This window comes from Pelobates fuscus, chromosome 4 (assembly GCF_036172605.1).
Source record: "Pelobates fuscus isolate aPelFus1 chromosome 4, aPelFus1.pri, whole genome shotgun sequence".
NCBI lineage: Eukaryota > Metazoa > Chordata > Amphibia > Anura > Pelobatidae > Pelobates > Pelobates fuscus.
Genome location: NC_086320.1, coordinates 19,021,841 through 19,047,357, shown reverse-complemented (window position 1 = coordinate 19,047,357; position 25,517 = coordinate 19,021,841).

Sequence of the window (25,517 nt, the reverse complement as noted above, 5' to 3'; positions counted from 1 at the left end):
AAGTGACCCTATGTAGGAGGAACAGTCTCTATTCTGCTCTGTGTCAGTGTGTATCAGGGATCATTAGGACAGGTGTCAATCCATATCTGCCAAGTGACCCTATGTAGGAGGAACAGTCTCTATTCTGCTCTGTGTCAGTGTGAATCAGTGATCATTAGGGCAGGTGTCAATCCATATCTGCCAAGTGACCCTATGTGGGAGGAACAGTCCCTATTCTGCTCTGTGTCAGTGTGTATTAGGGATCATTAGGACAGGTGTCAATCCATATCTGCCAAGTGACCCTATGTAGGAGGAACAGTCCCTATTCTGCTCTGTGTCAGTGTGTATCAGGGATCATTAGGATAGGTGTCAATCCATATCTGCCAAGTGACCCTATGTAGGGGGAACAGTCTCTATTCTGGTCTGTGTCAGTGTGTATCAGGGATCATTAGGACAGGTGTCAATCCATATCTGCAAAGTGACCCTATGTAGGAGGAACAGTCCCTATTCTGCTCTGTGTCAGTGTGTATCAGGGGTTTTGAGGACAGGTGTCAATCCATATCTGCCAAGTGACCCTATGTAGGAGGAACAGTCTCTATTCTGCTCTGTGTCAGTGTGTATCAGGGATCATTAGGATAGGTGTCAATCCATATCTGCCAAGTGACCCTATGTAGGAGGAACAGTCCCTATTCTGCTCTGTGTCAGTGTGTATCAGGGATCATTAGGACAGGTGTCAATCCATATCTGCCAAGTGACCCTATGTAGGAGGAACAGTCCCTATTCTGCTCTGTGTCAGTGTGTATCAGGGATCATTAGGATAGGTGTCAATCCATATCTGCCAAGTGACCCTATGTAGGGGGAACAGTCTCTATTCTGCTCTGTGTCAGTGTGTATCAGGGATCATTAGGATAGGTGTCAATCCATATCTGCCAAGCGACCCTATGTAGGAGGAACAGTCCCTATTCTGCTCTGTGTCAGTGTGTATCAGGGATCATTAGGATAGGTGTCAATCCATATCTGCCAAGTGACCCTATGTAGGGGGAACAGTCTCTATTCTGCTCTGTGTCAGTGTTTATCAGGGATCATTAGGATAGGTGTCAATCCATATCTGCCAAGTGACCCTATGTAGGGGGAACAGTCCCTATTCTGCTCTGTGTCAGTGTGTATCATGGTCTCTGTGGACAAGGAACAGTCTCTATTCTGCTCTGTGTCAGTGTGTATCAGGGGTTTTGAGGACAGGTGTCAATCCATATCTGCCAAGTGACCCTATGTAGGGGGAACAGTCTCTATTCTGCTCTGTGTCAGTGTGTATCAGGGCTGGGCTTTGAGGACAGGTGTCAATGTTAGGTGATGTCTGCCCTTTATGGATTAAAAGCAGACTCTGCATCAACTGTGCAATTTTCCATGGGAGTTTTGCCATGGATCCCCCTCTGGCATGCCACAGTCCAGGTGTTAGTCCCCTTGAAACAACTTTTCCATCACTATTGTGGCCAGAAAGAGTCCCTGTCGTTTTTAAAATTCGCCTGCCCATTGAAGTCAATGGCGGTTCGCGCGAACGGATCACCTGGCACCCCGACTGAGTACCTCCGTTAAAGGATGCTCCTAGTGCTTCCTGAGGACTCCAAGCACTCTGGCAGACACCATAATCACCGAATCCAAGAAACCTTTAAATTCTCCCAAGCATATGAATGCTGTAGACCATTGAATAGGAACCATACGAATAGGCTTGTACCCCTAGCAGTCAACTGGAACAGCATACAATAAATCCTTCCCCCAATAATGAGACGACACATCACTTTGAGGTTAAAACAGGAACTCTGGACTGGCTCATCCAGCCTGGCTTTTATTACACTAATCCACATACAGGCCACACCCAGGGGGAGGCATAAAATAACCAATCACATACATGGTTCAGCCCACACATCCCCTCCCCTCAGATAACATTAAACTCAATTATCCGGTACACTTTTTCAGCCAAGTTCTGGATGTACCCCAAAACCCGGGGGTACACCTTTAAATCCAGCATCGCTGGATAGCCCTTATTCAGGGGGACAGCATATCCAAAATTCAAGTAATTCGGATGAATGGTTCGGGAGATATGGGGTTCCAAAGATTTGACCGACCGCATGGGTAAAGTATCCGAAAACAGTTCCATGCATTTTGGCCCTGCGGTCGGTCACAAACAAGGGAATGAAAACAGACGAATTGCCTGTGTTATAGAGCCTGGAGAGGGTTTGAATGAATTCCCTTGTTTGTGGGGTTCTTTCTACCGAACGGCGGGTCATTCGGTAGTTTCTATACGAATTTCTGGAAGTATGGAGGTCTCAGCGGTGTTTGCCTAGTCAAGTGTCCGATATTAGTTCCAGACACTCGACGGCAAAACACCGCTGTTCGGTAGTTTAAGATGGCCGCCGCCACGTGTTTGTTTCCCGAATGGCGGCCACCCAGAGGACAAAGCATACATTACATGGATTGCCAATTACCCGTTTGCAACATTGTTGCAAACTGTAATTGGAGGCACACTTATTCCTGGGTGGTCTGGTTGTTCGGTAGTTTCACTCAATATAATGAATGGAGTGATTCTACCGAACAATCAGATGAATGCTGCATACATATCCCAGGTTAAACTTAATACACATATACACATATAATATTACAGGCAATATACTAGAATATGTATCACAGTCTTAAAGGGACAGTAGTCCCAAAAGTCCCAATATGTCCATAGATGCTGTTAAAAGGGCCAGTAGCAGCGATATACAGTACAATATGCCCCAAATAACCCAGGGGCCATAGTCAGCAGGTAGGAGGCTAGCAAACAGGCTTCTCCAGGGCCCAGTGGCGAGGTTGGTTTCGCCACAGCGCGGTTCGCCGGTTCGCGAACATTTGCGGAAGTTCGCGTTCGCCGTTCGCGAACCGAAAATTCCGGGTTCGCGACAACACTATACCTAAAACATTCAACTCGCAAAGTCTATTTTTGTCATTATTATTGGAGTGGTTTGGCCAATACCCTAATGGTCGTTAGGCGTTTAAGTCCTTAACTTCCTCGAAAGAGTGACAAAGGATCCCTTGTAAAGTTTATATTTACCAGGGAATCCTTAAAGTGACACTATAGGGTCAGGAATACAAACGTGTATTCCTGACCCTATAGTGTTAAAACCACCATTTAGCCCCTCTGGCCCCCCTAAATATAGTAAAATCTTAACTTTTATTCAAGTCTGCAGCTACTGGCTCTACCTATGTCTGCCTGCTGTCTGCTGAAATCATCAGAAGTGGTGGTCTGAGCCAATCTCACTGCTTCCTCATAGGATTAGCTGAGACTGTCAAGGAGGCAGATCAGGGGCAGAGTCAGCACAAGTCAAACACAGTCAATCAGCATCTCCTCATAGAGATGAATTGCGTCAATGCATCTCTAAGTGGAAAGTTCCGTGTCTCCATGCAGAGGGTGGAGACAATGAATGTCAGTCACACTGTGCAGCACTGCCACAGGAAGCACCACCAGCAGCCATCCGAGGAGTGGCCAGTGGAGTTATCCCTAGGCTGTAATGTAAACACTGCATTTTCTCTGAAAAGACAGTGTTTACAGCAAAAAGCCGGACGGTAATGATTCTACTCACCAGAACAAATGCAATAAGCTGTAGTTATTCTAGTGACTATAGTGTCCCTTTAAATTGTAGCTTTCTCTGGCATAGATTAATGTTCTATTTATTTTGGAATTCTAACCCTTCAAGACTGAGCAGTTAAAGCCAACAAAGGAAAGTTGAACCAATTATTTTGCCCTTAATGTCAATTATTTCAATGGGGTCCTAGGCGTCCATAGTCATCCATGTTATAGAGTCAAATCAAAAAGTAATTTAGTATGTACCATTTTTCTCTGGATATGAGTGGGTTATTCTATTTCTTGCAGGTTATGTAGGGTCTCAGATCCAATATAAATGCAGGATATGTACTGGTACCATGACTACGTTCTGTAGTCTGGTTATCGCTTAGTGGTTCAGTGAGAATGTATTCTGTAAAATTTCATTCTCGCTTGGCATTTTAAAGCTGTCAGGGATGTGATTAACGTTTTCCTCTTTTTTTTACAAGCATACGAAATGTGCATTTAAATACCTGACATATTCTTATTTCCATGACAAAGAAAAGCCAAGCACAGAGCACAGTTACCGTTTTACACATCATATAGTACATGTTGCATAATCTCTGGAGCATAGGCCTTGAACCAAACACCTTGCAATTTGCTTTATTCCTTTTTAAATGTATATCGTATCAATAACCAACTGAGGAAAAGGTAACGTTTATGTTAAACGATAATTATTCTTAAAAAAGGGACATAATAGTCACCAAAACAACTTTAAAAACCAAAGAAAAACATGTTACCTGCGCTCTATCCTTTATCCCTATGTATTTTTAAAACAAATGGAGGTCTTTTAGTTACCTCCAATGGCCATGAGAGGATTGAGCCCACCTGCCACATCAAGGCAGACCCCCCTAGGTGGGTCCTAACTCTAACCATTCACCTTGCTTCCTTGAGCCTCTGGCAAAAATCTCTAATGAGACAGAAAGGGGTATTTCTTTATATACACCCCTATACATTATTAACCCTTAATAGGGAACACATGGGATGGGCGGCTGCATTGTAACAAGGCTGAGTAATACAAAAATTGGATACAAATGCAGAAAGAAAAGTCCTGCGCTCAACTCCCATCACTACTGGGCGGCTGCAATGACTACAGTACACATCAGCCCCAATACATAGTAAAAACCAAAGAAAAACATGTTACCTGCGCTCTATCCTTTATCCCTATGTATTTTTAAAACAAATGGAGGTCTTTTAGTTACCTCCAATGGCCATTGAGCCAATGGCCATTGAGCCCACCTGCCACATCAAGCCCACCTGCCACATCATTAGAGATTTTTGCCAGAGGCTCAAGGAAGCAAGGTGAATGGTTAGAGTTAGGACCCACCTAGGGGGGTCTGCCTTGATGTGGCAGGTGGGCTCAATCCTCTCATGGCCATTGGAGGTAACTAAAAGACCTCCATTTGTTTTAAAAATACATAGGGATAAAGGATAGAGCGCAGGCAGTGGCGTACTAAGGGGGGGGCGGGGGGGGCGGTCCGCCCCGGGTGCCACTCAGCAGGGGGGTGCCAGGTTCTGTACCTCCTGCTCTCCCGCAGCTCCGGCAGACCGGCGCTCAGTCAGTGAGTCAGAGCACAAGGAGGGGATTCCCAGCCTGTGTTCTGACTCACACACTGAGCTGCAGGGAGGCTATTTCGGAGTGTACCAGCAGGGGGAGCAGAACCAGGTTGCTCCCCCGCGGTCACTCTGTACAGATCCCCTGCACCTGCTGCCTGCCTGGGAAGGAGCTGCTGCCCATGCACCCTTCTAAATGGTAAGTAACTATTATACCCCCCTGCCCTATACCCCATTGCCATTATAACCCCCCTGCCATTAAATCACCTCCACCCCTGCCCTATACCCCCCTGCCATTAAATCACCCCCACCCCTGCCCTATACCCCCCTGCCATTAAATCACCCCCACCCTATACCCCCCCTGCCATTAAATCACCCCCCTGCCATTATATCACCCCCATGCCATTATATCACCCCCCTGCCATTATATCACCCCCCCCTGCCCTATACCCCCTGCCATTAAATCACCCCCCCTGCCATTATATCACCACCACCCCGCCCTATACCCCCCCTGCCATTAAATCACCCCCTGCCATTATATCACCACCCCCCCTGCCCTATACCCCCTGCCATTAAATCACCCCCCTGCCATTATAACCCCCCTCCCTGCCCTGTACCCCCCTGCCATTATATCACCACCCCCTGCCATTATAACCCCCCACCCTGCCCTGTACCCCCTGCCATTATATCACCCCCACTGCCCTATACCCCCTGCCATTATATCACCCCACCTGCCCTATACCCCCCTGCCATTATATCACCACCCCCCTGCCCTATACCCCCTGCCATTATACCGCCACCCTCCCTGCCCTGTACCCCCCTGCCATTATACCACCACCCCCCTTGCCATTATATCACCCCCCTGCCATTATATCACCCCCCGCCCTATACCCCCCTGCCATTAAATCACCCCCTCGCCATTATATCACCACCACCCCGCCCTATACCCCCCTGCCATTAAATCACCCCCTGCCATTATATCACCACCCCCTGCCATTATAACCCCCCTCCCTGTCCTGTACCCCCCTGCCATTATATCACCACCCCCTGCCATTATAACCCCCCTCCCTGCCCTGTACCCCCTGCCATTATATCACCCCCACTGCCCTATACCCCCTGCCATTATATCACCCCCACTGCCCTATACCCCCTGCCATTATATCACCCCACCTGCCCTATACCCCCCTGCCATTATATCACCACCCCCCCTGCCCTATACCCCCTGCCATTATACCGCCACCCTCCCTGCCCTGTACCCCCCTGCCATTATACCACGACCCTCCCTGCCCTGTACCCCCCTGCCATTATACCACCACCCTCCCTGCCCTATACCCCCCTGCCATTATACCACCACCCTCCCTGCCCTATACCCCCCTGCCATTATATCACCCCCCTACCCTTTACCCCCTGCCATTATACCACCACCCTCCCTGCCCTATACCCCCCTGCCATTATATCACCCCCGCCCTATACCCCCCTGACATTATATCACCACCCCCCCTGCCCTATACCCCCTGCCATTATACCACCACCCTCCCTGCCCTATACCCCACACGGCCATTATACCCCCACCCTCCCTGCCATTATAATCCCCCCTGCCATAATAATCCCCCTGCCCTATACCCCCACCTCCCTGCCATTATAACACCCCCCTCTCTATACCCCCCCGCCATTATACTCCCACCCCTTTACCCCCACACCGCCTGCCCTATACTCCCACCTCACTGCCATTATAACCCCCCTGCCATTATACTCCAACCCCTCCTGCCCTATACCCCACCTCACTGCCATTATAACCCCAGAGCAGCCACCAAATGGTGAAACAGACCCTGCTGATCCTGCACCCTCCTAAATGGTAAGGTACTACTATACCCCCCTGCCCTATAATCCCCCTGCCATTATAACCCCACCCCCCTGCCCTATATCCCCCACCCTCCGTGCCATTATACCCTCACCCTCCCTGCCCTATTCCCCCATGCAATATCACACACGAAGTCCCAGACCCCAATCTACTCCGACCCACCCAGGCACATACAACTGTTCCCCTACTGTCACATAGACACATTACACACAGGCTCACATTCACAAATTACATATGCAGTCACACACAATGCACATACATACGCTGTCACAAACACATTTTTTTACACAAGGGACAAGGACAGATATATTCTGGGAGGCAGTGAGGTTAGTGCGCGCCCTGCAGTGAACCGGCAGCTGGGATAAGATGGCATCGTCATCACTACTGGGAGCACAAGTGAGATGTGCAGGAAGAGCGCCCAGCAGCAACCGTTAATCACCATGGGGAAGATCCAAGAGCAAGGTAGGGAAGCTGGGTGGACATCTTAATTACTAAATGTGTGTAAGAATGTGATTTTTGTGTGTGTCTGTGATTGTGTGTATCTCTGTCGTTAAGTGTGTGTTTATTGTGATTGTGTGTCTGTGATTAGGTGTATGTCTGGGATTGTGTGTGTATTTATATACACACACACAACCACAGATGTACAAGTCTGTGTGTATATAAATGTGTATGTGTTTAGTAGATAGCTCCCTTATTTGGTGTCCTTAAATATGTCAATCCCACATAAGGATAACAAATACGGGAGTTATCTACTAAACAACTGAAAGATTAAATTAAGTAAAAGGCTTTTACATTTTGATCTTTTAGCAGTTTAGTAGATATTTTCCTAAATGTATGCTCTTATGTGAGATTTCCATATTTAAATATGCTAAATTAGGGTGCTCTTTAGATCTAAATATGGCAATCTCACATAGGGATATCAAATAGAGGAGTTATCTGCTAAACAAAGATCGAAGTTTAGAGGTGTCAGCCAGCGCAGAACAGGAAATCTGGGTGGCTAGTATGAATTATATGCAAATGTGTTGTCTGATTGTGTGTATATATTTGTGTATGTGTATATGTGCATACATCTTAGCATTTTGCCAACACTACACAAAAGCACACCACTGCATTCAAACAACACTACAAACACACCTTTAAAATATCACCATGTTTTTGATATAACCACATCACTGCCCTATACTGCCAACATTACACACAAATGCATGCCTGCATTCAAACGCCAACACTACACACCCCTACATTCACTCACACATTTTCCATACAAAAACCCATGCTTACATTTACATTTACATTTAGATGCACAAACACTGGGTGTTTTTTTACATTTTAAGGGGGGGGGGGGTGCCATAAGGAGGATCCGCCCCGGGTGCCAAATGCTCTAGGTACGCCCCTGAGCGCAGGTAACATGTTTTTCTTTGGTTTTTACTATGTATTGGGGCTGATGTGTACTGTAGTCATTGCAGCCGCCCAGTAGTGATGGGAGTTGAGCGCAGGACTTTTCTTTCTGCATTTGTAACCAAAACAACTTTAGCTTTATGAAGTAGTTTTTAGTGTATATATCATGCTTCTGAAGTCTCACTGCTCAATTATCTGCCATTAAGGAGTTAAACAAAAATTTTCATTTTCAAATGGATGTTAACTCACTTTAGATGTTTTCATCTTATGTCAATAAATGTAACTTTATTCACACACTGGAGTCTCCTGCAAGGTCTAGCAAGCTATTAACAGAGCAGGAGATGAGCAATTCCAACTTAACCAGGCTGTGCAATAAAGGAGGTGTAAGCATTAAATCTCACTTTACAGGAAGTGTTTAGGAAGTCTGTGCATTTTACACGCAGTGAGGTGTGACTAGGGCTGCGTAAACAAAGTGATTTAACTCCAAAATGACAGAGAACTTAAGGGACACTCCACTGCACAAAATAATATACAATTACTATTAAGTAGACATGCCCCAAATGTAAACTAGCGGGAATTAAATTGTACAATCTTATTGGGGATACATCTAAAAACAGCCTTCAAAAGCTGCAGTCCTCTGGTCTGAAGTCTTTACAAGCTGTTTCTTTCTAAATTTGCTCAGACTTTCTATTTCTTTTAAATCACAGACTTCTCAATGCAACTCAATAATAAGTCTTTGCAAGGCAGATGCTCTGAGCCATTACTCCCTCACGAGTAGAGATGTCGCGAACATAAAACTTTCCGTTCGCGAACGGCGAACGCGAATTTCCGCAAATGTTCGCGAACAGGCGAACCGGGCGAACCGCCATAGACTTTAATAGGCAGGCGAATTTTAAAACCCACAGGGACTCTTTCTGGCCACAATAATGATGGAAAAGTTGTTTCAAGGGGACTAACACCTGGACTGTGGCATGCCGGAGGGGGACCCATGGCAAAACTCTAGTTTCCTCACTCACGCGGCGGCCATCTTGGTTCTCGCATATCGCGAGACTACGGCGGCCATTTTAGATTGCGTTTTTTCTTCACAGCCCGGCGGACTACAGAGGTCAGTTTGCTATATAAAGCTGTTATTACACAAGGTTTTACCTGTGTTTTACTGGGGTGCTGCCCCTATACCTTGCTGCCATTGAAGGTCGCCCTGTGACCACCTCTGTTATTTCCTGGGTGAGGGCCAGTAACATATTATACAAAATCCCAATCCTGTGGTTTACTGCCCTGCTGGGGCAAACACTGCTAGTGTCAAATACATTCTGTGTTACCTTGCTGGGGTCCTCGCAAATTTGATTTCCTCTCTATATTAACCCTGCTGGGGTTTATCTAACCCTGCTGGGGTTATATATTTACGTGTCTAACTTCAAGTTACATGTTATACAAAACCCTGCTGGGGTTCAAGGGTGCTGCCCTTATAGTCACCACAGTGACTCAGAATACAGCTTCGCTGACCTCTGCCACGTACGCCCTGTGCCACGCTTATACAAGATGGAAGCCCCTCAAACAACCGACTTCCAAACAATGATTAATGAGGCTGTAACCGCCTCCATGGAGAAGGCTCTCTCCAAGATGATGGCCTCTGAGAAAAGGAAAGCACCTAAATCCCACCAATCCCGCCACGACTCAGATTCTGAAGACCCAGAATCTCACAAGAGCCAAGAACCCCTTCCCGGCAAGCGCCACTGGAAAGGGGAAAAGGGTCACCAGAACCCGACTAAGGGTAAGACCCCGGCCAAAAAGCACAAATCCTCCATGGTCACCACTCCGGCCCTACAACACGAACACTCCTCGGATGAAGACGACATACACACGAAGTCCATGGCCGTCTTAGACGAATGGCAAGCACACGAATCTGACTCACAAGAGGACGCATTGGGCTCGGACTCCGGGTCACAACCCGGCTTCTTTCCAAACACCTTACTAAGGGAACCCCTAGAACCAGACACCGCGGAAACCCTACAAGAGGGTGAAGACCCATCGGGTCACAGACTCGTCGACCCGAGAAGCATACGCCATCCAAGCTCGGGGGACTGGACACCCCCTGATCATCTCACAAAATTTATTCACCTCTGGCTACGTAAATCCCTCGACAAGACCGTCTGCAATCGAATGCGGTCAGAATACTCTCGACCCTCACTACCAGACCACGTAGCAGAAACTCCCGAATTTGACCATGTGATGACCACCTTTATGTCTCGAGGCAGTCGTGACCCCCCTAAAGTGGTAGAAAAAGGCTTCAGAGGAATACAGTACAAACTACTGGACTCGGTGGGACCACTAGCCAGAATCATGTATTTAGCCGACGATGCCTTGGCTAGGGCAGACCAATTTGATACAACCATGGTGCGTGAGTGGGCTCATGATGTGTGGGAATGGGCACAAAGATGCTTCTGTTTTGTGGGTAACAAAAACATAGCCCTCTCCTCAGAGCGGCGCTAGGCAGCTTTACTCCATATTGACGGAAAACTGGTGGAATTGGGCACCAAAGAATTAGGCCGGCTGGCACAGGGCAAATTATTCGGAGACCCCTTCCTTAAAGATCTAAACAGACATGTCAACATGTTTACATCTCTGAACAAAGCTCAATCCTCGATGAGGAGAGTATTCAGGCAAAATCCCACCAGAGGTGTTTTTGGACGGGCTGGCTGCCAAAGGGGCTGTGCTGCCAGCTGTTTTTGGCCATCAGGCCCCCGCACCACAAGGCCCCAACCTTTCTACCCAGAGGTGGGTTTCGTCATCCATTCTCCTACACACAAGGTGCAGACAGAGGTCGTGGACCACGTACCCGAGGCAGAGCACGCTTCTCTACCGGTAATTAACCATCTAACACATATTTATCTCCCACTGCGTACAGCGGGGCGTATCTCTCTGTTTTTTCAGGAATGGATGACCATCTCCACGGTTGCATGGGTCCTACAGATGGTACAGGGCTACATCATCGACTTAGTAGACCACCCACATCAAAGGGACCTTCCACATCCCATCAGCTGCTCAACAGAAGATCGCAACCTCATACACAACGAGTTACAAGAACTATATTCGAAAGGGGCAATCGAACCCGCCTCCGGTCCCGGAGGTTTCTTCAGCACCATATTCTTGGTGAAGAAGAAAACAGGAGAATTTCGTCCAGTCATAAACTTGAGAAGACTCAACGAATACGTCACATACTGACATTTCAAGATGGAAGGCATTCACCTTCTGAGGGACCTATTGCAAGACAAAGATTGGTTCACAAGGCTGGACCTAAAGGACGCGTACCTCTCAGTACCCCTCCACTACTCCTGCCGCCAATTCTTACGTTTCCTCTGGCAAGACCTCCCCTGGCAGTTCACGTGCCTCCCCTTCGGCCTCAGCTCGGCCCCATGGTGCTTCACCAAACTATTGAAGCCCGTGGTTGCTCATCTTCGAACTCTAGGAATTCGCTGCATTATATACCTGGACGACCTCCTACTGTTGTGCTCCACCAAGTCCAGACGGATACGTCACACACAGTATACAACGGACTTCCTATCATCCCTGGGTTTCGTGGTGAATTTCCAAAAGTCAGCCATCCACCCTTCTCAAACAGTCCAGTTTCTAGGTTTCGAGATAGATTCTACCACCAGCATGCTAAGACTGCCGACATCGAAGATTTCAGCCATCAGCCTTTCGATGCCCTTGCCCGACTGGTGGGACTCCTCTCAGCTTCCATACAAGCTATCTTCCCGGGCCCACTCCACTACAGGGCAATGCAACGCCTCAAGGCGTCCTTCCTCAGACACAACCCCTCATACGACCAACCGGTCCCCATAACGGAGGAAGTCAGAGACGAACTCAGATGGTGGCTAGACAGCATGGAAGCATAGAATGGTCGGGCCGTTTTCGGGAACACACCCGCTATAGTCATGGAATCGGACGCCAGCCTCTGGGGATGGGGCGCGACAAGCGGAGATACTTCGACAGGAAGCGCCTGGACCTGCCAGGACCTCAACTTACACATAAATTGCCTGGAACCTCTGGCGGGATCCTTCGCCATCCGCAGCCTGGCAAAGGACAAGACGGACTGCTGCATCCTCCTCCGGATGGACAACATCTCCGCAGTCTGCTACATCAACCACCTGGACGGAGCCCGGTCCTGCATTCTGTCAGAACTAACGAAAGAGATTTTCGACTTCTGTCTACCCCGCAACATCTCCCTCAAAGCGGAATACCTCCCAGGGGAGACGAACATCACGGCAGACTGGTTCTCCCGCCACTGGCGAGATACCAGCGATTGGAGACTGGATCCACAGATCTTCAACCAACTGATGGAACGTCAGGGTCCGTTTCTTCTGGATCTGTTTGCGTCTCGCAACAACAGACAAAAACGAATGTACTTCAGCTGGCTCCCAGACCCGGAGAGCAAGGCAGTAGACGTGTTCCTACAACCGTGGCCGAACTCGGGAGCCTACGCCTTCCCTCCCTTTGCTATGATAGCAAGGACCATCCACTACCTGAAAAACCAACAAGTGTCCATAGTACTCATCACTCCGCTATGGAGGGGACAACCATGGTTCCCGGATCTCCTGGCACTATCATACAAGGATCTACTTCTACTTCCTCACCATCCCTACCTCCTCATAGACCCCAAGGGCAATCCTCATCCACTGATCCTAGACAACCGACTCACCCTAGTGGCTTGGACTCTTTCCGGGGTACCTGGCAAGTCGGCGGACAATCGCAGACGGCTAGGGACCTCCTATGGGACTCATGGGCTCCAGGAACCAGAAGAAGCTACCTATCCGCTTGGAATTCCTGGGTCACTTGGTGCAGGGAACGGAATCTTGATACATTTACAGCCACTATTCCAGCCGTTTTAAACTTCTTATCTCACCTATTCTCCATAGGTCGATCATACAGATCGATTAACGTAGTCTGCTCCGCTATATCGGCGGCCTACATTCCCACTCTCGGGATCCCAGTGGGTAAGGATCCACTGGTATGTCGACTCCTAAGGGCATCCGGCTGCAACAACCCCCAGGCCCCAAATACTCACGGCTCTGGGACGTAGACGTTGTTCTCTGTCTCTTGAGAGACTGGCCACACAACGATAACCTGTCCCTTCAACAACTATCAGCTAAACTCATGGTTCTGCTTTGCCTGGTATCCTTCCGCAGGGTTTCGGACATTCGGGCATTCGACATCGACGCGTTCTCTATCTCCCCGGAAGGTGTCACCTTCCGGGTGTCCCGTCGCACAAAATCAGACTCTACGTCGGTGTTCTACCTCTTCTTCACCTCAGACCCACAACTCTGTGTTGTTTCCACCCTACGATGGTACGTAGAGGTTACACTACCGATTCGGTCCTCTCCATCAGGCCAACTCCTCGTATCTTCCGTTAGACCACACGTTCCCATCTCGACGACCACCCTCGCCAAATGGGTTCATTGGATTCTGGCTCTAGCAGGCGTGGACACTTCCATCAGGGCCCATTCAGTATGCGGTGCGGCGGCTTCCTCGACCTTCACGGCGGGTGCCTTGCTATCGGATATCCTATGCTCGGCAGACTGGTCGAGAGAATCCATGTTCTGCACATTCTACTTCCGCCCGAACTCCGGGGCAGCTGTCACTCACTCAACAGCGTTAAAAATGCAAAATAGGAAGCCTCCTGTCGTGTGATAAAATTGAAGATTATGCTAGCGTTAGTGTACTTATAATCTTAATTTTAATAAAGACAGGAGGTGAGTATTTTCCCACCCGGGGAGGAGGGGAACTTCCATCTTATTATTATAATAGATAGAGTTTATTCAGGCATTATAACTACCACTATCCAGCTTATACTTATTTACATACATAGTTTGGTTCCTTCTCCTTTTACTATTGTCATTTCGAGTTTATCAGGATATACCACTCATATATAAGTATATTGTACTAGTAATACATGGGTCGTTGTTCACTGACACAACCAGTTTGAAGACCGGTGCCTAACCCATTTCACATTCTCTTTCAGTTTAACTTCACACACGCATGGAATATCTGCAAGGTCCTTATTGGAATATTGCTCAATCCATGAAAGCCACCGTTCCCGTTGGACCACTTTTTCTCAACCGTTTGATACTGGCTATGACAACCGTTGATACTTGTGACGGATCTTCCTCAAGACCATCGTTCTATTGGTTTCTTATCTGTTCGTGATTGTTCAGACTTTATACGAATCTCCTTCCCTGTTTACGATGTTGCATCCGAAAGAGGGGGAGGAGCCTATTTACTGGGAATATCATACTCCCTATTGCATTTTTGATTGGTTAAATGTTTCACTTTCTTTACTGCTGTCGAGTTTAGTAAAGAGAGTTATGCAAAATACTCGCCTCCTGTCATTATTAAAATTAAGATTATAAGTACACTAACGCTAGCATATTCTTCAATTTGTGAGGTCTACACACAAAGGTCCAACTCTTCAATCAACTTTCAACATTCAGTAACTGTGCTAAAACCTAGGAGGCATCACACCACTCACCCACCTACCTGATTCCTGACTTTGATCCAGAGGGCTTAAAGCTGACTGAGTAACCAGACCTCCCCTCGTGGGGACTGCAACTTTAAGGCTTTTTTTGTCTGGAGTTTGTGAGTTCCATATAGAGTGGGGGCACTGCAAACCTACCCCAACAGTGTTGCACTATTATTTGTTCTTTTTTTATTTTAGATATCCAGTGTCCCGTTTTCTGTATATATCTTGTTTATGTGAGGTCACCATCAGGGAAGGGACCTCGGGAAGCTGTTCTATTAAGCTAAGTAGCTTTTTTTACATATACTATAATTTTGGTGTATATTGGATACTATTTGTAAATCACACCACTCATAACTGTGTGAGAGGTGGAAAAAAAAAAACAAGCTTAGGCCTCAGTTTAAATAGTTTGAATCAGAAATTATCCAAGTCTGTTTTTAAAAACAAAAAACAAAAAAAAAAAAACACACTTTTCAAATAATCTATCTACAGAACTCACCATTAATGGGAATTTTATAGATAAAACATTTGAGAAATACTTTTTTATAACTGAATGGGATTATTTGAAACCAATAAAATCCTTCTTAAGGCCCTAATTGCATAAAACAATGCTTCCATATTTAAAGGAACATTAAATATACATATATTTTTATAGCTTCATTTTATTCGTTGATATTTATTTTTAATTCTAGCATTCTAGCTGAGATTTAGCTTGTGCCCCCCCTTTGTAAAATAAACAAAAATAAGCTAATTTTTCTCACCGGTTATCCAGCAGTGGGCCGTGTCCACCAGGCAGCCACTTCTCCTCTCATGAAATCATCTGTCCAGGTGATCGCTGGTCTAATCCAATGTTTGTCATAAAGAAGTATTGGGGACCTACACAGCATGTGTGGCAATCGTCCTGGTCCACTAGGAAGACTCTAACTTTAAATATACATATATTTTTATAGCTTCATTTTATGTGTTGATATTTATTTTTAATTCTAGCATTCTAGCTGAGGTTTAGAAGTATTGGGGACCTACACAGCATGTGTGGCAATCGTCCTGGTCCACTGGTCAGATGCTTCTCATAAAGAAGCAATGTATCCAAAAAAAAGAAAAATAAATAGTTTTTTTTTTTGTTTGTTTTTAAGAATAGCAGGTTTAGGAAACCTCCCGTTAGCACTGAATGTTGAGATTCAAGAGGTACAACATGCCTCTGAAAATTACATCACTAAAAAAACTCACCTGCAATTTGTGTTAATCTTGTTTCGTGAGATGCTTAATTTGCTTTTAAATGTATATTAAAGATTTATCAACTTACGTCACAATCAAGCACAGTCCAAGCAAAGCCAGGTCACAAATGTATTGCGTTTCTTCTTTTCTCTGTAGTTTTTCTCTGTGCTGACTCTCAGGTGACAAGGACAGAGTGTATAACAGGGATTGGCAGGGTGCTAAGATGCAGGCATCCAGTTGCAGGATAAACAGGTGTGGATTTCTATATTTAATTTTCAAGGCTCAAAAAAATACATATTTGTTAAATATAGGCATAAGTAAACCAAATGTAAAAAAATATGGAAAGTGACTGTTCCCCAATAATACTTTAGAAGTGCTCAACAAGGAGTCTTATAGATATATTGCATTGCTGTCCCAGACACAAAATCAGAAATTAAGTCTGTGTTTCTAAGTAGGGATACAGCTGACCAGATGGGGCAAATTGACTGTTTTCTATGAGTTAAAAATTGTTTAGGTGCCAGATTCACTATGAGGAACCATTTGGCATGTTACTAAATCTGCATTGAAAATAATTCAAAATTAGTGTTACAAATATGTCCGTTCCAATCACATAATCTTAGAAAGGCAAGCATCGTGAATACCAACTTGTCGACAATAATTAACTGTAAATAATAATATACTTAAAAAGAATTATTTTTGTTAATTAGTATGCACCAAATATGCTGTTATTGATAAAAAAAAAGAATACCTAATAATAATATACTTAAACAGAATTATTTTTGTTAATTAGTATGCACCAAATATGCTGTTATTGATAAAAAAAAAAGAATACCTAATTGTGTTTGTTTAGAGGTGAGATTTTATTGTTCTTTTTGTTCGACAAACTAGCCATCGTTCTCCTCGGAATAAAATAAATTGGTGTTTTCTCTACAAAGGTTTAGAGAACTGTATTTGGCTTGTGTAATTGTAGAGATTCTATAAAATTGAAGGTTTTAAGAGTGTGAAAAAAAGACATGCTACCTCAAGTCAAAGGAATGCATTATAAATTGAAGATGCACTAAGTGGCCTCAACACTACGAATGACAGCTGGCTCTATGCCCAGAATCTATAAATGGCAGTGTGCAGATTTCTTAAAGTCTACAGAAGGAGTTGGAATTGTGTCATTTGGTAATCAAAATGACAAGATAGAAACCAAGTAAAACTGCAGATGCTATGAATTTAAGAAATGTTTGAGTTCTTGGGAATCATTAAAAAGTTGAATCAACATCTACCACGGCTTTTCGATACGAGGATACATGAGAGTTAAGTAATAGATTTTTATTTATTAATATTCTTCGAGGACAATGTTTTTCGTGGGGTTCCCTAAACTGCAACATACCAATGCCAAAAAAACAAAAAACGTATTTTATGATTTCACAATCTACTTTTTTTCTTGCAACTAAGCAAAGATGAACATTAATTTAACAAACCGGGATTTGCTTCTTTTTTTTACAAGTGGTCCAGGATATTTGATAACGCAGCTTCCAAATAAAAAGTAGCAACTTTGCAAAAAATGCACAAGTTGATAACCCAGAAATGAGAAAACCTTTTTAAGGGTTTGCAGAAGCCGAATTGGAAAAAAAAAATGCTTATATTTGGGAACGTGGAAATCTATTTACACTATTTAAGGATATTTAAGCAGAGAAGGGGAATGTGCAAAGGATTAAATGATGGTGTTAAAATGCAATATCGTAGTAAATGTACTGAAGTTCGCAGTTTTGTTTGTTGTCAAACCATTCACAATATCTCCTGTATTGGTTATGGGGCCTGGAGTGTTCTTTTCAAAGTTGTTAGTATTAAGCATTTTATGTAACACTCAATCATTATATGACGTTTTAATAAATATACAAAATAAATCAAACACTTTTTTTGAGCAATTTTAGACGTTAAGATCAGGAAAGTAGTATGGAACAAGGTTAGATGCATGGCTCCATGGATTTTTAGAAATACATAACTAAATAATGAGTTGAATTAAGATCAATATATCCAGAAGTATTGAGAGATCATGAGTCAACGATCATTACTTAACTAAATAAAGGAATAACGTGTTTAAAATGTTAACGTTTTAACAGATTAAAAAGATTGCATTGGGGTGAAGCAAGATGCAGATTGAAATGTACAATAGTTACAGACTGATGAAGGGTTAGGAATTACACATTACGTTGATATGTTTTACCAAAGCACATTTTTAAGGATCTTTTTTATATGACTAGTAATTAGCGTTAGGGAAGGAAGTGCAGTCCATAAAACATTGGAGACCTCAAGGTCCTGGAAGCAAGAGTCACTGTTGGAGCAAAGCGACCAGAAATTAGGTACATGTCACATACAAGAACATATGAAGAGTGTCATGTTAGTCTCCGAAATCCAAATGTATCGCTGACGAATCCAGGAAGTGTAATTATTGGCAAATGGAAGCATTTCATTATATGGGGCAGTTTTATATGAGAACGTGGTACGCGAGGGGTGGTTTGTGTTAATAAAGATGGGAAATAATAAACTAGTGTTTTGACTGCATCCTGTGTTAGAAATTAAATTAATAAAACTACATTTCAAGATTGAATGGGAAGATTTTCATACCGGATGCACATGACATGTATTGAATATATTTCGTCGGCCAACATGGCAAGAAAAGAACTACCAGAAGAATTAGCTCTATCTTACAGATATTACATCTTTACTGCAATTCTATTAATTTCGCAGAACCCCCAATTTTTTTTTTTTTAAATAACAATAAATGTAAATTGAATATACCACGCAAGTTATATAAAAGCATATATTTCCTCACATTCCCACTTAATTTATTTTATAGAATGGAATTGATAATCTCGCAGGCATACATAGTGGGATAGTCGCAATGTAAGCAAAACAAAATAACAAAAGGGTTTGTAGCACGTAGAACAGATAAGAGGAAATTGAAACCTCTCGTTTCCTGCGTTCTCCAGCCCTAGTATAATGAAAAGGGAAATAATTATATATGTTAAAATCAATACCGCTAACAATATACGAAAATGCCCACTGTACAAAAAAAGGAATAGGTTAATCACTGCTGTAGATAGAAAATAGAAATTATCACTTTGTTATATTTTTAGTAATAATGTTTCACTCAGATTCTGCCTTATCCTCCCACTACTTTGACACACATTTTGCTGCAGGATACGTTCTCTCACTCCCCATTTATGTCAGCTCAGTTATGCAATCATTTGCGATAAAAGCAGGATTCCTGTGTTTTATTTTCATGCACTGGCTTGTGATCTTGCGTCCTTTTGGTGCTCCACTTCCATCCTAGTAAGGAAGAGAAGATCTATCGGAGCTGGTGTCTACTTTTCAATGTTGCTCTGTCACAGCATTTTTAGTGTTGCTGTGACTTGCTTTACAATACTTTGTGCTAGGGTACATATTGGCTAACTTTCCATGATTCCAGATTATGTCCATTGGCTTCTTTCCTACCACATGTACTTCTATTACCCTGTTCTTTGCATCCATGTTTATTCCATCAATGTCAGTTAATGTCAGGCCATGGTGGGTCTGGAACAAGGTCCGGCACAAGGAAAAGAGTATACTTAGTAAGTTATATTTAGTCAGATTTACTTTACATATATGGAGATGGTCTATATTGGTAAAGTATGTAATTATTATATACATAATGTTCATGTTATCTAATATTTACTACTTGTAACATTTACTATATATAATATTTACTGATGCATGTGGGGAGTAAAGGCTAGCCCTCCTGGTCCAACTCAACAGAAGAGCTACTGTAGCACAAATTGACTAAAAAAGGCCTGATGAGGGGGACGTAACAGGGATTAAACTGATAAGAATAGTACTACTTAACACTCCTATCTGGTGGCACATTAGATTGCACGCGCCGTGCCCCAAATTTGAATTAGGAGGACCGACCAAGCATCTTTTTCCATCTCCCGGTTCATAAAATCGATGCCATATACACGTCCCCTGATAGGGGACGTAACAGGGATTAAACTGATAAGAACAGTACTACTTAACACACCACTCCTATCTGGTGGCACATTAGATTGCACACGAAGTGCCCCAAATTTGAAGTAGGAGGACCAACCAAGCATCTTTTTCCATCTCCCGGTTCCTAAAATCGATGCCATATACACGTCCCCTGATAGGGTACGTAACAGGGATTAAACTGATAGGAATAGTACTACTTAACACACCTTATAATAATGCAGAGAGCGGCAATGCAGAGAGAGGAGTCTGAAGAAGAGGAGTCAGAGGAGGAAGGTGGCTTTGAGGAGGTGGAAGACCAAACACAGCAGGCGTCCAGGGGGCTTGTTGTCACCTTTCGGGGACCCTTGGTGTTGTAAGTGGCTGGGTGGAGGAAGAGACCTTCAATGACATCAGTGAGGACAAGGAACGGGACATGGCTAGCTTGGTATCCAACCTTATGCAAATGGGGAGTTTGCGGTTGTGCAAATGGACTGTTTGTGGTTGTTTGCGGTGCGTTAAACGGGGAGTTTGGTCTGTCACTGTGAAGCGGGCGTAACCCTTACACTACCTGATCGATACAACATCATACCTGATGTTTTAAAGCATGTTATTCCAAACAATTTAGGAATGTTAGGTGATTTATGGCCTTTATGGATTAAAACCAAACTCTGCATCAAATATGTAATTTTCCATGGGAGTTTTGCCATGGATCCCCCTCCGGCATGCCACAGTCCAGGTGTTAGTCCCCTTGAAACAACTTTTCCATCACTATTGTGGCCAGAAAGAGTCCCTATGGGTTTTAAAATTCGCCTGCCTATTGAAGTCTATGGCGGTTCGGCCGGTTTGCCGTTCGCGAATGGAAAATTTTATGTTCGCGACATCTCTACTGGCAATGATAAAAAGATGTTCGAACAAACAGTGCATCACAGTTTTTTTGTATGGGAATGCGTAGTGGCAGACCACTGAGAGTGTTTATGGTGATCCGAGTCCACAGTCAAAAGCACCTACAATGGGGGCATGGTCTGAAATGGAAGAAGGTTGTCTGGTCTGGTGAATGCCTTTTTATTTTAGATCAGGTGGATTACTGGGTGCATGTGCATAGTTTGCCTTTGAAGAAATTACAGCAGAATGCTCTATGGGAAGAAGGCAGGCTGACGGACGCAGTAGTATGCTCTGGGTTATGTTCTACTGGGAAAACTTGGGTCTTGGCATTTATGTGGGTGTTACTTTAATACAAACCACCTACATAGAGATTATTTCAGACCATGTACTCCCCTTCATGGCAATGATGTTCCCTGATGGCAGTGACTTCTTTAAGGAGGATAATGCACCCTGCCACACTACAAAAATTGTTCAGGAATGGTTTGAGGAACATGACAAAGAGTTCAAGATGCTTCCATGGCCTCTGAATTTACTAGATCTCAATCCAGTTGAGCATCTGTGGGATGTGCTGGGACAACAAATCTGATGATTGGTGTACTTGGCCTGCAACTTCCAGGACTTAAATGATCTGCTGCTAATGTCTTGGTGCTAGATATCAGAGAACACTTTCAGAGGACTTGTGGAGTCCATGCCTCAATGCTTCAGAGCTGTGTTGGCAGCACGAGGGGGACCTACATGATATTGGGCAGGTGGTTTTAATGTTGTGGCTCTTCAGTGTATATATACATACAGAAGATAGTGAAGCACTTATTCATTGATGTGAACCACGTGAATGCTGCGGGGTCAAAAACAGAAAGGACGCTGAGCGTTGCAGATTCACGTCACACAAACATTAAAAAAGAGTTTTTGTTTTTTTTTAAACTGCATTCAGTGGACATGTAGACACAGCTAATATACTATAATAAAGGTTTGGTTGCTGCACCTAAAAGAAAATTTCTTACTTAGACATAAAGTCAGACAACTCACAGAGGATTATCAGAAACAAGATGCCTAATGTTTTTCGCTGGTTATTAATTCTAGGCATTGACATGATAATACTACTCTTCGCCTCCTTGGAGATGGTTTGCATTATTGGGTTCCAGCAGCTTTAAGATCCATAAATGTGTCTGATATTAATACTTGCTTAACAAGGAATTTCTCGTTTACTTTCATTCCTCATATTTTTCTTCTCATTACCTCGTCTCTCACATCAAGGCATTTACAAGCTAGTCGTCCGTTTACTTATATTCCAGTATAAATAGTTGGACATGCTTGCGGACAGAGGGATAGAACAAATCACTGCATATGTTTCTCACTCAGATGATGCTCTCTCAGTATCTCCCATTTAGTGAATCTCAGATGTACCATGTTTTCTGGGCCGGCACAATCAAAAGGCAGCACAGGCGGGTAAGGGGGCACAATTTTCATGGTGAGCACCAGGAAGAAAGCACACAGCACAGTGTTCCTCCTCTTGCCAGTCACTTCATTTAGTGTGGCCGCGTGGTAGAAGATCTGTATCCTTCTAGGTCTGACAGGAAGTGCTGACTGAGAGCATCACACAGTTTCCTGTCAGACTGAATAGAGAATACAGAAGATCCTCTACACAGTCCATGTACCATGTTACAAAATATAGGTAAGCAGGAGGGAAAGGGCAAGAGACACACACATGGGCTGAGGGGGAAGAGGCATACAAAAGAGTATGTGAGAGAAAAGGAAACACACAAAAAGGGCTGTGGTGGAGAAAGTGACACACAGAGGGGCTGGACAGGAAAAGACACACACAAGGGCTTGGGAAGGGAAGAAAAATAAACACAGATGGACTGAAGTAGAAGAGACACACACTGTGGCTGGGGAAAGGGAACAAGAGACACAAAGGTAGAGGTAGGTAGAGGATAAACACATACAGGGGTTGGAGAAGAGGCAAAAGAGACACAGAAAGGGGGTGTGGGGGGATAAGAGACCCACAAATGGGTCTGAGGCAGAGTAAGAGACACACAAAGAGTTTAAAGGGAAAATAAGACACACTCCTCATGTAACTCCCCGTGTAACACACACAAAGGGGAAAAATGGGAAATAAGATAGACTAAAGGGTGTGTAAGACACAAAAGAGAGGGTAAGAAACACAAAAGGGAGTACAAAATTCAAGAAGGGGTTAAGATGAAGATGCATGTTGGGGATGAGGTGGAAGCAAAATGCTTTTTTTCTGTGTATCCCAAAATCCTTGCACTGGCCCTGGGTGTTTTGAGAGCAAGAAAATACCAGGTAAGTGTCAAACTGCTCAAAAGAAGAGGTTCATATTGAGTCCCTTTTAATGAAGTGTATTATGTATCTTGGTGTATCAAGCGAAATCCATGTCAATGGCAATAATCTGATAAATATACCAATAAAAAGAGATGGAAAATCAATATTTCAGATTTTCATCAGGTACTCTCAGAATTCTCACAATATAATTTACCTGAAAGCGACCCAACATCACAGGCAGTGAAAACAATTGAAAAAAATAGCCTTACTATAAAAGGGTCTGGACTTTAAAATAGTGAAATCTAAAAAAATACATGGTTCTCTTGTTTTGCTCTCTTAGTCTCCAAGACTAGTTATAATTCATAAACTTTTCACATCATTAACCTGTTTGACAGAAACGTCCGCTAGGTATTGCTATAAACCTGTTCCTTATGATGCTGCTTAAACATGCTATCCTATAAATTGTCAATTAGTTCTGGCTTTGAACACATAGTTGAAGGATTTTTAAGTCTTCAGCGAAGTTTCAAAGCCTTGATGTTATTTGCATTTATTACCTAAATATAGTTAAATTGCTTCATAAAGATGAAATGGGCAACAGTGTAATTGTTTAGGGACTCTTAGAAATGTTGTATGTTGAATTAGGATAACGTACAGAAAATAAGCCATTAAAGTATAAAACGGGAAAGTTTAAGAAATAAAATGGACTATGGATGATTATCTTAATGTCAATTATTCGATTTTCATTGAAATCACCACCTTCTCAAACACAAGGTTAATGGTAAAATCACACATTGCTTGTCACCTAATATGTTTATCTGATTATTGCTTAGATAACGAGGAATGCCATCTCTATTCCCAGTAAAAGTCATCAACTTGATTCTTGATTTCTTTTTCATTTTGTCCCTACCTTTCATCAACAACTTCTCTCCCATATTCAGCTTCCATTTGCTATATCATTATCTGTTCTGCTCATGTCTTTCATTGTTCATACCATTATTTTATTTCACAACTTCCTCCTATCTATTTATCATATTTTACTTACTCTCTTCACATCTTCCTCTTACTTATTTTTCCATATCCTAAGTTTATCTACTATATTTTTCTCTACTTCTTGTGCACTCTCCTCAATTCCCTCGTCTACTGGTGGCCTTATTGCCTTATTGTCTACGCTTAGCACGACATCCTATTATCTATTGTGTTCATGCCATCACATCATCTACTAACCAACTAACTCTTTCTTATCCCCAACGTGTCTATATGTCCTCTCAGTTCTCATGTATCTATTCTTTAAAAGTCTTCATATTAAAGGAATACTTTAACCACCATCTTAATGAAGCAGTTTGGTAGATCCTGCCCCTGCAGTTTTACTGTTCAATTCTCTACCATTTAGAAAGTAAATCAATTTTTCTGTCTATGCAGCCTTATCCACAATTCCCCTGGCTAGGACTCACACGGCCTCAATGAAAAAAATTATTCCATTTTAAATCAGATTCTACAGCACAGTGTGTTTATTAGAACACCTTATCTCCTTCTCTGTAAATTGAACTCTGTAATCACACACATCAGACTTCTGCTGGCTCTAGCATGCTATTAGCAGCACGGGAGATAAGAAATTCTAAATTAAACAGACTGTGCAAAAAAGTAATATTAAACATTAGATATCTCTTTACAGAAAATGTGTAGGGAGGCTGTGTAAGTCATACACAGAGATGTGAGGCTAGGGCTGCATAAATAAAGTGATTTAACTCCTAAATGGCAGAGTATTGAGCAGTGACTGCAGGGGCATGATCTCTACATCAAAGCTGCTTCATTAAGCTGCTTACAGTGTCTATATAACTACTCTGTTTGTGTCTACAGTATACATGATCTACACTTCTAATTCTTACAAATTGTCCCTATAACCACATGTAACCTATTCTCCACATGTATTTAGCTTACATGCTATCTCTATGACATTACTGTGACCTGTACTAACCATCTCTTATTATTACTCTCTCTCCTCATATCTTTATCTTATTTCCCCATACACTATCTTACCTACTGTCCTCGTATATTCATCAAAGTCACTCTGCCCATCTCTTTGTGTTACATTTTCTCCTCATTACTTTATCTAGATTATTCCTTGAATGTCTGTAGCAGATTTGCCGTAACTTCATCTAACTCACTCTGCCGTGTCTTGATCACTCAATAGCTTCATTTAA